General features: G+C 46.6%; 1 pseudogene; it reads right to left on the bottom strand.

Moving 5' to 3' along the window:
* Nucleotides 1-16179, bottom strand: part of LOC121539113 — a 47208-nt pseudogene that overhangs the window by 28456 nt on the left and 2573 nt on the right.

Raw genomic sequence — 16179 nt, 5'->3', positions numbered from 1 at the left:
TGGCCATTAATATGGAGTTTCCACACTATGAGGTTGGAATAATACTGTGAAATAGTGAAAATGATGATAACGCCCTTTTAGTGTAAGAGCAGTTTGAAAAGACCACCTGAAATATCAGCCTGTTTTGGTGGGATGGAGTTTTGGCCTTCCACGGTGACATCACCAGGCAGTAAATTAGTTAACAGACCAATAAGAATGAGCGTTCCAAACCTCTCTGCCAATAACAGTCCTAACAAAATTCTTGCTTGAGAAATTGCTCTTTGCTAAGAAGCTATTTATGTTTATTTTTTGACAATTTTAGTTGAAAACAATGCAGAAATGATTTGATATTGAGATCGAAACGGCTCCATTGGGCCTTTAAATCCTCAAAATGGGACAAGGACTTACAGTAGGTTAATGATAAAGTGACAGGTCAATCACGATTTCAGTTCTGCCTGAAGCAAGTGTTAGCTTACTGGTAGCTTGCAGTCAGACGGAATTCTACACCAATTTACAATAATACATTTTTATTGTTCAGCGATGACTCCTCCTCCTCCTCCCTCCTCTTTCCTCCTCCTCCTACCTCCTCCTCCTCCTTCCACCTCCTACCTCCTCCTCCTCCTACCTCCTCCCTCCTCCTCCTCCTCCTCCTCCTCCTCCTCCTCCTCCTCCTTCCACCTCCTCCTCCTCCTCCTCCTCCTCCTCCTCCTCCTCCTCCTCCTACCTCCTCCTCCTTCCTCCTCCTCCTCCTCCTCCTCCTCCTCCTCTTTCCTCCTCCTCCTCCCTCTCCTCCTCCTCCTCCTACCTCCTCCCTCCTCCTCCTCTTTCCTCCTCCCTCCTCCCTCCTCCTCCTCCTTCCCTCCTACCTCCTCCTCCTCCTCCTCCTCCTCCTCCTCCCTCCTCCCTCCTCCTCCTCCTCCTCCCCTCCTCCTCCTCCTCCTCCTCCTCCTCCTCCTCCTCCTCTTCCACCTCCTACCTCCTCCTCCTCCTCCTACCTCCTCCTCCTCCTCCTCCTCCTCCTCCTCCTCCTCCTCCCTCCTCCTCCTCCTCCTCCTCCTCCTCCTCCCTCCTCCTCCTCCTTCCTCCTCCTCCTCCTCCTCCTCCTCCTCCCTCCTCCTACCTCCTCCTCCTCCTACCTCCTCCTCCTCCTCTTTCCTCCTCCTCCTACCTCCTCCTACCTCCTCCTCCTCCTCCTCCTCCTCCTACCACCTCCTCAATCCTCCTACCTCCTCCTACCTCCTCCTACTCCTCCTCTTTCCTCCTCCTCCTCCTCCTCCTCCTCCTCCTCCTACCTCCTCCTCCTACCTCCTCCTCCTCCTCCCTCCTCCTCCTCCTCCTTCCTCCTCCCTCCTCCTCCTCCTCCTCCTCCTCCTCCTCCTCCTACCACCTCCTCAATCCTCCTACCTCCTCCTCAATCCTCCTACCTCCTCCTCCTCCTCCTCCTCCTACCTCCTCCTCCTACCTCCTCCTCCTCTTTCCTCCTCCACTTTCCTCCTCCTCCTACCTCCTCCTCTTTCCTCCTCCTCCTCCTCCTCCTCCTCCTACCACCTCCTCAATCCTCCTACCTCCTCCTCCTCCTCCCTCCTACCTCCTCCTCCTCCTCCTCCTCCTCCTCCTCCTCCTCCTCCACCTCCTCCTCCTACCACCTCCTCCTCCTCCTCCTCCCTCCTCCTCCTCCTCCCTCCTCCTCCTCCTCCTCCCTCCTCCTCCTCCTCCTCCTCCTACCTCCTCCTTCTTCTCCCTCTTCTTCTTGCGGGGGTGGTTGTCTCCGTCCTGAGAGGGGGCGTTGAGCTCACTGCCGTACTCCCGGATCAACCCCTCGATGGCCCCCTTCACTATCTGGTCACGACGCTTTGTGTCCTCGTCGAGATCCTCCTCCTCATCATCCTCCTCCTCCTCTTCATCCTTGGGCCCGTCCTCTGACTTCGCTCCCTATGAGACACAAAGAGAACATGGAGAGGGAGGAGCTTATTATGAATCTCCATGTCTAATAATGGATGTGCAACCTAACCTGATTTTTTCCATTTACCTTCGACCATAATGGAATCATAGGTTGTATTTTGAGTGGGACATCCATTGGCTTGAACCCAGTCCGTTCTCCTCCATCACCTCTCACGGTAGACAGGGTGTGTGTGTGTGTGTGTGTGTGTGTGTGTGTGTGTGTGGGCGCTCACCCCGTTGGCGCTCCTCTTCTTAGCCTTCCATTCCTCCAGCTGGGCCTTGGTCTTAGCGTCCACCTTCACCAGCAGCTTCTTGTCTCCCAGCAGCAGCTCATCTAGCAGACGCAGGGAACGCAGGGTGGACTCTGCCTCCTTGTACTCACAGAAACCAAACGCTACAACACACAGAGAGAGAGAGAGAGAGAGAGAGAGAGAGAGAGAGAGAGAGAGAGAGAGAGAGAGAGAGAGAGAGAGAGAGAGAGAGAGAGAGAGAGAGAGAGAGAGAGAGAGAGAGAGAGAGAGAGAGAGAGAGAGAGAGAGAGAGAGAGAGAGAGAGAGAGAGAGAGAGAGAGAGAGAGAGACAGAGAGAGAGAAGACAGACAGACAGACAGAGATAGAGAGAGAGAGAGAGAGACAGAGATAGAGAGAGAGACAGAGATAGCGAGAGAGAGACAGACAGAGAGAGAGAGAGAGAGTTAGCGAGAGACAGTGAGAGAGAGAGAGAGAGAGAAAGACATTTCACTGAAGTTACTAACAGAGAGTGGTCACTAGTGAAAGCTCAGGTGGGGAAAGACGGTACAAGAGATAGGACTGAGAGCTGACAGAGAAAGAGGTATATCTAAACTCTGTTCTCTTTTAAATCTTCTTTTGAATAAATGAACTGTGATTTACATCAGCGATAAAAACATTAGGATTTGTCTCTAAAAACCCAAGCAGCAAACCATCTGTTGTGCAGTGCTAGAGCCTCCTTAAAATAACATGAAACTGGCATCATCACTTCACGCAGGCTGGTCAACCATGACGACACAGGCTTGGTGGTAACGACACAGGCTTGGTGGTAACGACACAGGCTTGGTGGTAACGACACAGGCTTGGTGGTAACGACACAGGCTTGGTGGTAACGACACGAGGCTTGGTGGTAACGACACAGGCTTGGTGGTAACGACACAGGCTTGGTGGTAACGACACAGGCTTGGTGGTAACGACACAGGCTTGGTGGTAACGACACAGGCTTGGTGGTAACGACACAGGCTTGGTGGTAACGACACAGGCTTGGTGGTAACGACACAGGCTTGGTGGTAACGACACAGGCTTGGTGGTAACGACACGGGCTTGGTGGTAGCGACGGCTTGGTGGTAACGACACAGGCTTGGTGGTAACGACACAGGCTTGGTGGTAGCGACACGGGCTTGGTGGTAACGGCACAGGCTTGGTGGTAGCGACACGGCTTGGTGGTAACGACACAGGCTTGGTGGTAACGACACAGGCTTGGTACACAGGCTTGGTGGTACACAGGCTTGGTGGTAACGACACAGGCTTGGTGGTAGCGACACAGGCTTGGTGGTACGACAGGCTTGGTGGTAACGACACAGGCTTGGTGGTAACGACACAGGCTTGGTGGTAACGACACAGGCTTGGTGGTAACACACAGACTGTGACACACAGACTTGGTGGTAACGACACAGGCTTGGTGGTAACGACACAGACTTGGTGGTAACGACACAGACTTGGTGGTAACGACACAGACTTGGTGGTAACGACAGACTTGGTGGTAACGACACAGGCTCTGGTGGTAACGACACAGACTTGGTGGTAACGACAAGACTTGGTGGTAACGACACAGACTTGGTGGTAACGACACAGACTTGGTGGTAACGACACAGACTTGGTGGTAACGACACAGACTTGGTGGTAACGACACAGACTTGGTGGTAACGACACAGACTTGGTGGTAACGACACAGACTTGGTGGTAACGACACAGACTTGGTGGTAACGACACAGACTTGGTGGTAACGACACAGACTTGGTGGTAACGACACAGACTTGGTGGTAACGACAAAGACTTGGTGGTAACGACACAGACTTGGTGGTAACGACAAAGACTTGGTGGTAACGACACAGACTTGGTGGTAACGACACAGACTTGGTGGTAACGACACAGACTTGGTGGTAACGACACAGACTTGGTGGTAACGACACAGACTTGGTGGTAACGACACAGACTTGGTGGTAACGACATAACAAGGAAAGGAGGGAAAGTGTAGTAGAAGCGTTGTACCTGTTTTGTTTTTACCTTGCAGTTTCCCAGAGGCTCCTTGGACCCGTTTCCAGCTCAGGACCAGGCCGCATTTCTACAGGATGGAGGAAAAGGACAAGCAGAGGGAACTCATCTGAGACTAAACACCAATGTCAGAGTCATCCATCATCAGTCAAATCACATTGGTTAATATAAGCCCTTTTTACATAAACAGTTGTCACAAAGTGTTTTACAGTAACCCAAACAGCAGGCGGAAGCAAAATCCGCAAGAGGAACCAGAACACAAACTAGAAAGGGTCATTTTCCTGAAGATAAATTGTGTGCAGGGGTTAAAGCGACAACAAAAAAATCACGACCGACACTTAAATCGATCTCAGATGGATTGTCTGGGGCCAAGTTAACCTCCCCTTTCATGTAAGATAGCCATGACCATCATGCTTTTAGGGAAAGAGGATCATTTTGTACATGTATTAAACTGCAAGTTTGACAAATTCCAGTCCCCTTTGCTAAGCGGTCCTCCCCGGAAAAATATTTATGTAGAAGGACTGAGAAGCTCAGTTCGTGTGTCTTTTTAAAAAAGGACACTCCAATCCAAAATCAATGAAAATAATAATTATGCTGACATCATCGGGGGGGGGGGGTCAATGTAAATAGTCCAGGTGGCTATTTGATTAATTGTTCAGCAGTCTTATGGCTTGGGGGTAGAAGCTGTTAATCAGGTTAGTTACAACTGAGGTTGGCTCGAAAACCTACAGAAGGGTATCTCTGCAGGAACAGGGTTGGAGAGCCCTGGACTAGATAGATGTAAACCTACAGGAGGGTATCTCTCCAGGAACAGGGTTGGAGAGCCCTGGACTAGATAGATGTAAACCTACAGGAGGGTATCTCTCCAGGAACAGGGTTGGAGAGCCCTGGACTAGATAGATGTAAACCTACAGGAGGGTATCTTAGTGGGTAAGAGCGTTGTGCCAGTAACCGAAAGGTCGCTGGTTCTAATCCCCGAGCTGACTAGGTGAAAAATCTGTCGATGTGCCCTTGAGCAAGGCACTTAACCCTAATTGCTCCTGTAAGTCGCTCTGGATAAGAGCGTCTGCTAAATGACAAAAAATAAATAAAAATAAATAAATAACAGGGTTGGAGAGCCCTGGACTAGATAGATGTAAACCTACAGGAGGGTATCTCTCCAGGAACAGGGTTGGAGAGCCCTGGACTAGATAGATGTAAACCTACAGGAGGGTATCTCTCCAGGAACAGGGTTGGAGAGCCCTGGACTAGATAGATGTAAACCTACAGGAGGGTATCTCTCCAGGAACAGGGTTGGAGAGCCCTGGACTATATTATGACATGTAATCCAACTGATGCAGCATAGTGTCTATAAACTGTACATAGGCTGAAGCATGGCGTTTGTCCATCTGCATTTAGCCCATTGGACACAACATCCTGATTGTTATTATTAATAAAGATGATTATTTTATCATAAATATAAATCATTATTAAGTATTATTCACTCGGGAAAAAAAATCAAATGTTTTGTTTCTATTACAAAGTAGGCCTGCCTCTCTCATTACCCTTTAAGAGCTCTGATGCGCCTCACATGCTTGAAACTCTGTAACTGCATTTGTAAAAACGATTCCACTCGCTCAATTTAAGGAGTAGAGAAATAAACGTGGTAGCAATTGAAAACTGGATTCCCCCTCTTTCAAAATAAATTTGCCGAAACGTATTTCAAAAGTGTTTCCTGCGATTGCATTAAGAATTGTTGTGCATTGACTGGTTGTCAGAATACGTTTCCCTCCCTATGGCTCTCGCAACTTGAATGCGCCTCAATAAGAATATTTATCTTGCATAGAACAAACAACAACAAGCCAACTAGGTAAATAGGTCAACTATTCTACTATGGGGTTGTCTGGTTTAGTTGAATAACACCATTACATGACATAGGTAAATAGGTCAACTATTCTACTATGGGGTTGTCTGGTTTAGTTTTAATAACAACGTTACAAAAATAGTAGACTGGAAAGTTGCATCATGAGACGCGAGTGATAAAGTGAATATAAATATAAATCAAGGCTTTGAATGACTTTACCAGCAGCTCCAGCAGGCCGTGGTGGTGAGCATTCTAGACTGTTCCAATTCATCTGAACATCGGAGTGTCGGCAACAACCATGTCAGTTCAGTGCACAAAGCGTAACAGAGAGAATATTTTTAGAATGCTTTTGAGAATATATTTATTTGAGAATATATTTATTTGAGAATATACAGTGGGGAGAACAAGTGTTTGATACACTGCCGATTTTGCAGGTTTTCCTACTTACAAAGCATGTAGAGGTCTGTAATTTTTATCATAGGTACACTTCAACTGTGAGAGACGGAATCTAAAACAAAAATCCAGAAAATCACATTGTATGATTTTTAATTAATTTGCATTTTATTGCATGACATAAGTATTTGATCACCTACCAACCAGTAAGAATTCCGGCTCTCACAGACCTGTTAGTTTTTCTTTAAGAAGCCCTCCTGTTCTCCACTCATTACCTGTATTAACTGCACCTGTTTATACCTGTATAAAAGACACCTGTCCACACACTCAATCAAACAGACTCCAACCTCTCCACAATGGCCAAGACCAGAGAGCTGTGTAAGGACATCAGGGATAAAATTGTAGACCTGTACAAGGCTGGGATGGGCTACAGGACAATAGGCAAGCAGCTTGGTGAGAAGGCAACAACTGTTGGCGCAATTATTAGAAAATGGAAGAAGTTCAAGATGACGGTCAATCACCCTCGGTCTGGGGCTCCATGCAAGATCTCACCTCGTGGGGCATCAATGATCATGAGGAAGGTGAGGGATCAGCCCAGAACTACACGGCAGGACCTGGTCAGTGACCTGAAGATAGCTGGGACCACAGTCTAAAAAAAAAACATTAGTAACACACTACGCCGTCATGGATTAAAATCCTGCAGCGCACGCAAGGTCCCCCTGCTCAAGCCAGCGCATGTCCAGGCCCGTCTGAAGTTTGCCAATGACCATCTGGATGATCCAGAGGAGGAATGGGAGAAGGTCATGTGGTCTGATGAGACAAAAATAAAGCTTTTTGGTCTAAACTCCACTCGCCGTGTTTGGAGGAAGAAGAAGGATGAGTACAAACCCAAGAACACCATCCCAACAGTTAAGCATGGAGGTGGAAACATCATTCTTTGGGGATGCTTTTCTGCAAAGGGGACAGGACGACTGCACCGTATTGAGGGGAGGATGGATGGGGCCATGTATCGCGAGATCTTGGCCAACAACCTCCTTCCCTCAGTAAGAGCATTGAAGATGGGTCGTGGCTGGGTCTTCCAGCATGACAACGACCCGAAACACACAGCCAGGGCAACTAAGGAGTGGCTCCGTAAGAAGCATCTCAAGGTCCTGGAGTGGCCTAGCCAGTCTCCAGACCTGAACCCAATAGAAAATCTTTGGAGGGAGCTGAAAGTCCGTATTGCCCAGCGACAGCCCCGAAACCTGAAGGATCTGGAGAAGGTCTGTATGGAGGAGTGGGCCAAAATCCCTGCTGCAGTGTGTGCAAACCTGGTCAAGACCTACAGGAAACGTATGATCTCTGTAATTGCAAACAAAGGTTTCTGTACCAAATATTAAGTTCTGCTTTTCTGATGTATCAAATACTTTAATTACTTAAAAATCATAAAATGTGATTTTCTGGATTTTTGATTTTTAGATTCCGTCTCTCACGGTTGAAGTGTACCTATGATAAAATTACAGACCTCTACATGCTTTGTAAGTAGGAAAACCTGCAAAATCGGCAGTGTATCAAATACTTGTTCTCCCCACTGTATTTCGTAGAACAGACATACTTCTGTATTAGGCTATGCCATCTCCATGTGGATCTACACTGATCTCAAAAAAGGACCTCTCCAGAATCCATATGACGGAAATCCGTCGCAGTGAAGGAGAACTTTAACCCCCTGTGTGTGACTTGGTTCAGCTGGACAAAAGCATTTATATATATATATATATATATATACACAATTCCAACCCATGTTTCCATTCCCTGGCTTACCGCTAGCAACTGTCTGATCAGCATGTCAGAAGCCTTGTCTGAGATGTTCCCTACGAACACTGTAGTGGTGGGGCCTCCACTGCCCCCCTCCTGGCTCTCCTTGGCGCTGACTGGGTTCAGCTCCTTCCTCGGAGCAGGAGGCTTCTGGACCATAGACACTGTGGTAGGAACCAGGACCTGCAATAGAACACAATACAATACACACATTAGGAAATAGAGTTGTCTGCCAGCCAGTGGTATGAGCTTTTACTTCAGGGGTGTGTGTGTGTGGACGTGTTTAACTACTCTTGACCAGAAGTTCCCAAAATATTTATTTATTTAACCTTTATTTAACCAGGTAAGCCAGTTGAGAACAAGTTCTCATTTACAACTGCGACAAAAACAACAACACAGAGTTACATATGGGGAAAAACAAAACATAAAGTCAAAAATACAACAGAAAATATATATACAGTGGGGAAAAAAAGTATTTAGTCAGCCACCAATTGTGCAAGTTCTCCCACTTAAAAGATGAGAGGGCCTGTAATTTTCATCATAGGTACACGTCAACTATGACAGACAAAATGAGAAAAAAAATCCAGAAAATCACATTGTAGGATTTTTATGAATTTATTGGCAAATGATGGTGGAAAATAAGTATTTGGTCAATAACAAAAGTTTCTCAATACTTTGTTATATACCCTTTGTTGGCAATGACACAGGTCAAACGTTTTCTGTAAGTCTTCACAAGGTTTTCACACACTGTTGCTTGTATTTTGGCCCATTCCTCCATGCAGATCTCCTCTAGAGCAGTGATGTTTTGGGGCTGTCGCTGGGCAACACAGACTTTCAACTCCCTCCAAAGATTTTCTATGGGGTTGAGATCTGGAGACTGGCTAGGCCACTCCAGGACCTTGAAATGCTTCTTACGAAGCCACTCCTTCGTTGCCCGGGCGGTGTGTTTGGGATCATTGTCATGCTGAAAGACCCAGCCACGTTTCATCTTCAATGCCCTTGCTGATGGAAGGAGGTTTTCACTCAAAATCTCACGATACATGGCCCCATTCATTCTTTCCTTTACACGGATCAGTCGTCCTGGTCCCTTTGCAGAAAAACAGCCCAAAAGCATGATGTTTCCACCCCCATGCTTCACAGTAGGTATGGTGTTCTTTGGATGCAACTCAGCATTCTTTGTCCTCCAAACATGACGAGTTGAGTTTTTACCAAAAAGTTATATTTTGGTTTCATCTGACCATATGACATTCTCCCAATCCTCTTCTGGATCATCCAAATGCACTTCAGACGGGCCTGGACATGTACTGGCTTAAGCAGGGGGACACGTCTCGCACTGCAGGATTTGAGTCCCTGGCGGCGTAGTGTGTTACTGATGGTAGGCTTTGTTACTTTGGTCCCAGCTCTCTGCAGGTCATTCACTAGGTCCCCCGTGTGGTTCTGGGATTTTTGCTCACCGTTCTTGTGATCATTTTGACCCCACGGGGTGAGATCTTGCGTGGAGCCCCAGATTGAGGGAGATTATCAGTGGTCTTGTATGTCTTCCATTTCCTAATAATTGCTCCCACAGTTGATTTCTTCAAACCAAGCTGCTTACCTATTGCAGATTCAGTCTTCCCAGCCTGGTGCAAGTCTACAATTTTGTTTCTGGTGTCCTTTGACAGCTCTTTGGTCTTGGCCATTGTGGAGTTTGGAGTGTGACTGTTTGAGGTTGTGGACAGGTGTCTTTTATACTGATAACAAGTTCAAACAGGTGCCATTAATACAGGTAACGAGTGGAGGACAGAGGAGCCTCTTAAAGAAGAAGTTACAGGTCTGTGAGAGCCAGAAATCTTGCTTGTTTGTAGGTGACCAAATACTTATTTTCCACCATAATTTGCAAATAAATTCATTAAAAATCCTACAATGGGATTTTCTGGATTTTTTTTCTCAATTTGTCTGTCATAGTTGACGTGTACCTATGATGAAAATTACAGGCCTCTCTCATCTTTTTAAGTGGGAGAACTTGCACAATTGGTGGCTGACTAAATACTTTTTTTCCCCACTGTACAGTGTGTGCAAATGTAGCAAGTTATGGAGGTAAGGCAATAAATAGGCCATAGTGCAAAATAGTTACAATTTCGTATTAATACTGGAATGATAGATGTGCAGAAGATGATGTGCAAATAGAGATACTGGGGTGCAAATTAGCAAAATAAATAACAATATGGGGATGAGGTAGTTGGGTGGGCTAATTTCAGATGGGCTGTGTACAGGTGCAGTGATCGGTAAGCTGCTCTGACAACTGATGCTTAAAGTTAGTGAGGGAGATAAGTGTCTCCAGCTTCAGAGATTTTTGCAATTCGTTCCAGTCATTGGCAGCAGAGAACTGGAAGGAATGGCGGCCAAAGGAGGTGTTGGCTTTGGGGATGACCAGTGAGATATACCTGCTGGAGCGCAGACTACGGGTGGGTGTTGCTATGGTGACCAGTGAGCTAAGATAAGACGGGGATTTGCCTAGCAGTGATTTATAGATGACCTGGAGCCAGTGGGTTTGGTGACGAATATGTAGTGAGGACCAGCCAACGAGAGCGTACAGGTCACAATGATGAGTAGTATATGGGGTTTTGGTGACAAAACGGATGGCACTGTGATAGACTACATCCAATTTGCTGAGTAGAGTGTTGGAGGCTATTTTGTAAATGACATCGCCGAAGTCAAGGATCGGTAGGATAGTCAATCAATCAATCAATCAATTTTATTTTATATAGCCCTTCTTACATCAGCTAATATCTCGAAGTGCTGTACAGAAACCCAGCCTAAAACCCCAAACAGCTAGTAATGCAGGTGTAGAAGCACGGTGGCTAGGAAAAACTCCCTAGAAAGGCGAAAGCCTAGGAAGAAACCTAGAGAGGAACCAGGCTATGAGGGGTGGCCAGTCCTCTTCTGGCTGTGCCGGGTGGAGATTATAACAGAACCATGCCAAGATGTTCAAAAATGTTCATAAGTGACAAGCATGGTCAAATAATAATCAGAATAAATCTCAGTTGGCTTTCATAGCCGATCATTAAGAGTTGAAAACAGCAGGTCTGGGACAGGTAGGGGTTCCATAACCGCAGGCAGAACAGTTGAAACTGGAATAGCAGCAAGGCCAGGCGGACTGGGGACAGCAAGGAGTCACCACGGACGGTAGTCCCGGCGATGGTCCTAGGGCTCAGGTCTCTCAGTTGGCTTTTCATAGCCGATCATTAAAGAGTTGAAAACAGCAGGTCTGGGACAGGTAGGGGTTTCGTAGCCGCCAGGCAGAAACAGTTGAAACTGGAATAGCAGCAAGGCCAGGCGGACTGGGGACAGCAAGGTGTCATCATGCCCGGTAGTCCTGACGTATGGTCCTAGGGCTCAGGTTCTCAGAGAGAAAGAGAGAACGAGAGAATTAGAGAGAGCATACTTAAATTCACACAGGACACTGGATAAGACAGGAGAAGTACTCCAGGTATAACCAACTAACCCCAGCCCCCCGACACATAAACTACTGCAGCATAAATACTGGAGGCTGAGACAGGAGCGGTCCGAGACACTGTGGCCCCATCCGAAGAAACCCCGGACAGGGCCAAACAGGAAGGATATAACCCCACCCACTCCGGCCAAAGCACAGCCCCGCACCACTAGAGGGATATCCCCAACCACCAACTTACAATCCTGAGACAAGGCCGAGTATAGCCCACAGAGGTCTCCACCACAGCACAAACCAAGGGGGGGCGCACCCAGCACAGGAAGATCACGTCAGTAACTCAACCCACTCAAGTGACGCACCCCTCCCAGGGACGGCATGAAAGAGCACCAGCAAGCCAGTGACTCAGCCCCTGCAACAGGGTTAGAGGCAGAGAACCCCAGTGGAGAGGGGAACCGGCCCGGCAGAGACAGCAAGGGCTGTTCGTTGCTCCAGCCTTTCCGTTCACCTTCACACTCCTGGGCCAGACTACACTCAATCATATGACCTACTGAAGAGATAAGTCTCTCAGTAAAGACTTAAAGGTTGAGACCGAGTCTGCGTCTCTCACATGGGTAGGCAGACTGTTCCATAAAAATGGAGATCTATAGGAGAAAGCCCTGCCTCCCGCTGTTTGCTTAGAAATTCTAGGGACAATTAGGAGGCCTCGTCTTGTGACCGTAGCGTACGTATTGGTATATGCGGCAGGACCAACTCGGAAAGATAGGTAGGAGCAAGCCCATGTAACGCTTTTTATAGGTTAACAGTAAAACCTTGAAATCAGCCCTTGCCTTAACAGGAAGCCAGTGTAGGGAAGCTAGCACTGGAGTAATATGATCAAATTTCTTGGTTCTAGTCAGGATTCTAGCAGCCGTATTTAGCACTAACTGAAGTTTATTTAGTGCTTTATCCGGGTAGCCGGAAAATAGAGCATTGCAGTAGTCTAACCTAGAAGTAACAAATGCATGGATTAATTTTTCTGCATCATTTTTGGACAGAAAATTTCTGATTTTTGCAATGTTACGTAGATGGAAAAAAGCTGTCCTTGAAACAGTCTTGATATGTTCGGTCAAAAGAGAGATCAGGGTCAAGAGTAACACCGAGGTCCTTCACAGTTTTATTTGAGACGACTTTACAACCATCTAGATGAATTGTCAGATTTAACAGAAGATCTCTTTGTTTCTTGGGACCTAGAACAAGCATCTCTGTTTTGTCCGAGTTTAAAAGTAAAAAGTTTTCAGCCATCCACTTCCTTATGTCTGAAACACAGGCTTCTAAGCGAGGAGCAATTTTGGGGCTTCACCATGTTTCATTGAAATGTACAGCTGTGTGTCATCCGCATAGCAGTGAAAGTTAACATTATGTTTTCGAATAACATCCCCAAGAGGTAAAATATAGTGAAAACAATAGTGGTCCTAAACGGAACCTTGAGGAACACCGAAATGTACAGTTGATTTGTCGGAGGACAGACCATTCACAGAGACAAACTGATATCTTTCCGACAGGTAGGATCTAAACCAGGCCAGAACTTGTCCGTGTAGACCAATTTGGGTTTCCAGTCTCTCCAAAAGAATGTGGTGATCGATGGTGTCAAAGGCAGCACTAAGGTCTAGTAGCACGAGGACAGATGCAGAGCCTCGGTCTGACGCCATTAAAAGGGTCATTTACCACCTTCACAAGTGCAGTCTCAGTGCTATGATGGGGTCTAAAACCAGACTGAAGCATTTCGTATACATTGTTTGTCTTCAGAAAGGCAGTGAGTTGCTGCGCAACAGCTTTTTCAAAAATTTTTGAGAGGAATGGAAGATTCGATATAGGCCGATAGTTTTTATATTTTCCGGGTCAAGGTTTGGCTTTTTCAAGAGAGGCTTTATCACTGCCACTTTTAGTGAGTTTGGTACACATCCGGTGGATAGAGAGCTGTTTATTATGTTCAACATAGGAGGGCCAAGCACAGGAAGCAGCTCCTTCAGCAGTTTAGTAGGAATAGGATCCAGTATGCAGCTTGAAGGTTTAGAGTCCATGATTATTTTCATCATTGTGTCAAGAGATATAGTACTAAAACACTTAAGTGTCTCTCCCGATCCCAGGCCCTCGCAGAGCTGCGCAGATCCAGGACAGCTAAGCCCTGGAGGAATACGCAGATTCAAAGAGGAGTCCGTAATTTGCTTTCTAATGGTCATGATCTTTTCCTCAAAGAAGTTCATTGAATTTATCACTGCTGAAGTGAAAGCCATCCTCTCTTGGGGAATGCTGCTTTTAGTTAGCTTTGCAACAGTATCAAAAGAAATTTTGGATTGTTCTTATTTTCCTCAATTAAGTTGGAAAAGTAGGATGATCGAGCAGCAGTGAGGGCTCTTCGGTACTGCACGGTACTGTCTTTCCAAGCTAGTCGGAAGACTTCCAGTTTGGTGTGGCGCCATTTCCGTTCCAATTTCCTGGAAGCTTGCTTCAAAGCTCGGTATTTTCTGTATACCAGGGAGCTAGTTTCTTATGACAAATGTTTTTCGTTTTAGGGGTGCAACTGCATCTAGGGTATTGCGCAAGGTTAAATTGAGTTCCTCAGTTAAGTGGTTAACTGATTTTTGTCCTCTGACGTCCTTGGGTAGGCAGAAGGAGTCTGGAAGGGCATCAATGAATTTTTGTGTTGTTTGAGAATTTATAGCACGACTTTTGATGCTCCTTGGTTGGGGTCTGAGCAGATTATTTGTTGCGATTGCAAATGTAATAAAATGGTGGTCCGATAGTCAGGATTTTGTGGAAAAACATTAAGATCTACAACATTTATTCCATGGGACAAAACTAGGTCCAGAGTATGACTGTGGCAGTGAGTAGGTCCAGAGACATGTTGGACAAAACCCACTGAGTCGATAATGGCTCCGAAAGACTTTTGGAGTGGGTCTGTGGACTTCTCCATGTGAATATTAAAATCACCAAAAATTAGAATATGATCTGCTATGACTACAAGGTCTGATAGGGATTCAGGAAACTCAGAGAGGACGCTGTATATGGCCCAGGAGGCCTGTAAACAGTAGCTATAAAAAGTGATTGAGTAGGCTGCATAGATTTCATGACTAGAAGCTCAAAGATGAAAACGCCATTTTTTTTTGTAAATTGAAATTTGCTATACGTAAATGTTAGCAACACCTCCGCCTTTGCGGGATGCACGGGGAATATGGTCACTAGTGTAACCAGGAGGTGAGGCCTCATTTAACACAGCAAATTCATCAGGCTTAAGCCATGTTTCAGTCAGGCCAATCACATCGAGATTATGATCAGTGATTAGTTCATTGACTATGACTGCCTTTGAAGTGAGGGATCTAACATTAAGTAACCCTATTTTGAGATGTGAGGTATCACGATCTCTTTCCAATAATGGCAGGAATGGAGGAGGTCTTTATCCTAATAAGATTGCTAGGGTGAACACCGCCATGTTTAGTTTTGCCCAACCTAGGTCGAGGCACAGACACAGTCTCAATGGGTATGGCTGAGCTGACTACACTGACTGTGCTATTGGCAGACTCCACTAAGCTGGCAGGTTGGCTAACAGCCTGCTGCCTGGCCTGCACCCTATTTCACTGTGGGGCTAGAGGAGTTAGAGCCCTATCTATGTTGGTAGATAAGAGGAGAGCACCCCTCCAGCTAGGATGGAGTCCGTCACTCCTCAGCAGGTCAGGCTTGGTCCTGTTTGTGGGTGAGTCCCAGAAAGAGGGCCAATTATCCACAAATGTTATCTTTTGGGGAGGGCAGAAAACAGTTTTCAACCAGCGATTAAGTGCTGAGACTCTGCTGTAGAGCTCGTCACTTCCCCTAACTGGGAGGGGCCAGAGACAATTACTCGATGCCGACACATCTTTCTAGCTGATTTACAAGCTGAAGCTATGTTGCACTTGGTGACCTCTGACTGTTTCATCCTAACATCGTTGGTGCAGCGACGTGGATAACAATATTTCTATACTCTCTACACTCGCCAGTTTTAGCTTTAGCCAGCACCATCTTTAGATTAGCCTTAACGTCGGTAGCCCTGCCCCTGGTAAACAGTGTATGATCGCTGGGTGATTCGTTTAAGTCTAATACTGCGGGTAATGGAGTCGCCAATGACTAGGGTTTTCAATTTGTCAGAGCTAATGGTGGGAGCCTTCAAGTGTCTCAGACCCCGTACGGGGAGGAGTAGAGACTAGAGAAGACTCAGACTCAGACTCCGACTCGCTTACATAATGGGGAAAACCGGTTGAAGGTTTCTGTCGGCTGAATGAGCGACACCGGTTGAGCATTCCAACGTATTTCCCTCCAGAAGCCATGAGAAAGTTGTCCGGCTCACGGGGACTGTCGCGGGGGATTTATACTAACGTTACTGTCTGTACTTACTGGTGGCACAGACGCTGTTTCTTCCTTTCCTACACTGAGATTACCCTTGCCTAACGACTGCGTCTGAAGCTGGGCTTGTAGCACAGCTATTTTCGCCGTAAGGCGATCGTTCT

The sequence above is a fragment of the Coregonus clupeaformis genome, chromosome 25 (genome assembly GCF_020615455.1).
Source record: "Coregonus clupeaformis isolate EN_2021a chromosome 25, ASM2061545v1, whole genome shotgun sequence".
Taxonomy (NCBI): domain Eukaryota; kingdom Metazoa; phylum Chordata; class Actinopteri; order Salmoniformes; family Salmonidae; genus Coregonus; species Coregonus clupeaformis.
The sequence above is the reverse complement of the archived record's forward strand: the minus strand, read 5'-3'. Positions and strand labels throughout refer to the sequence as shown.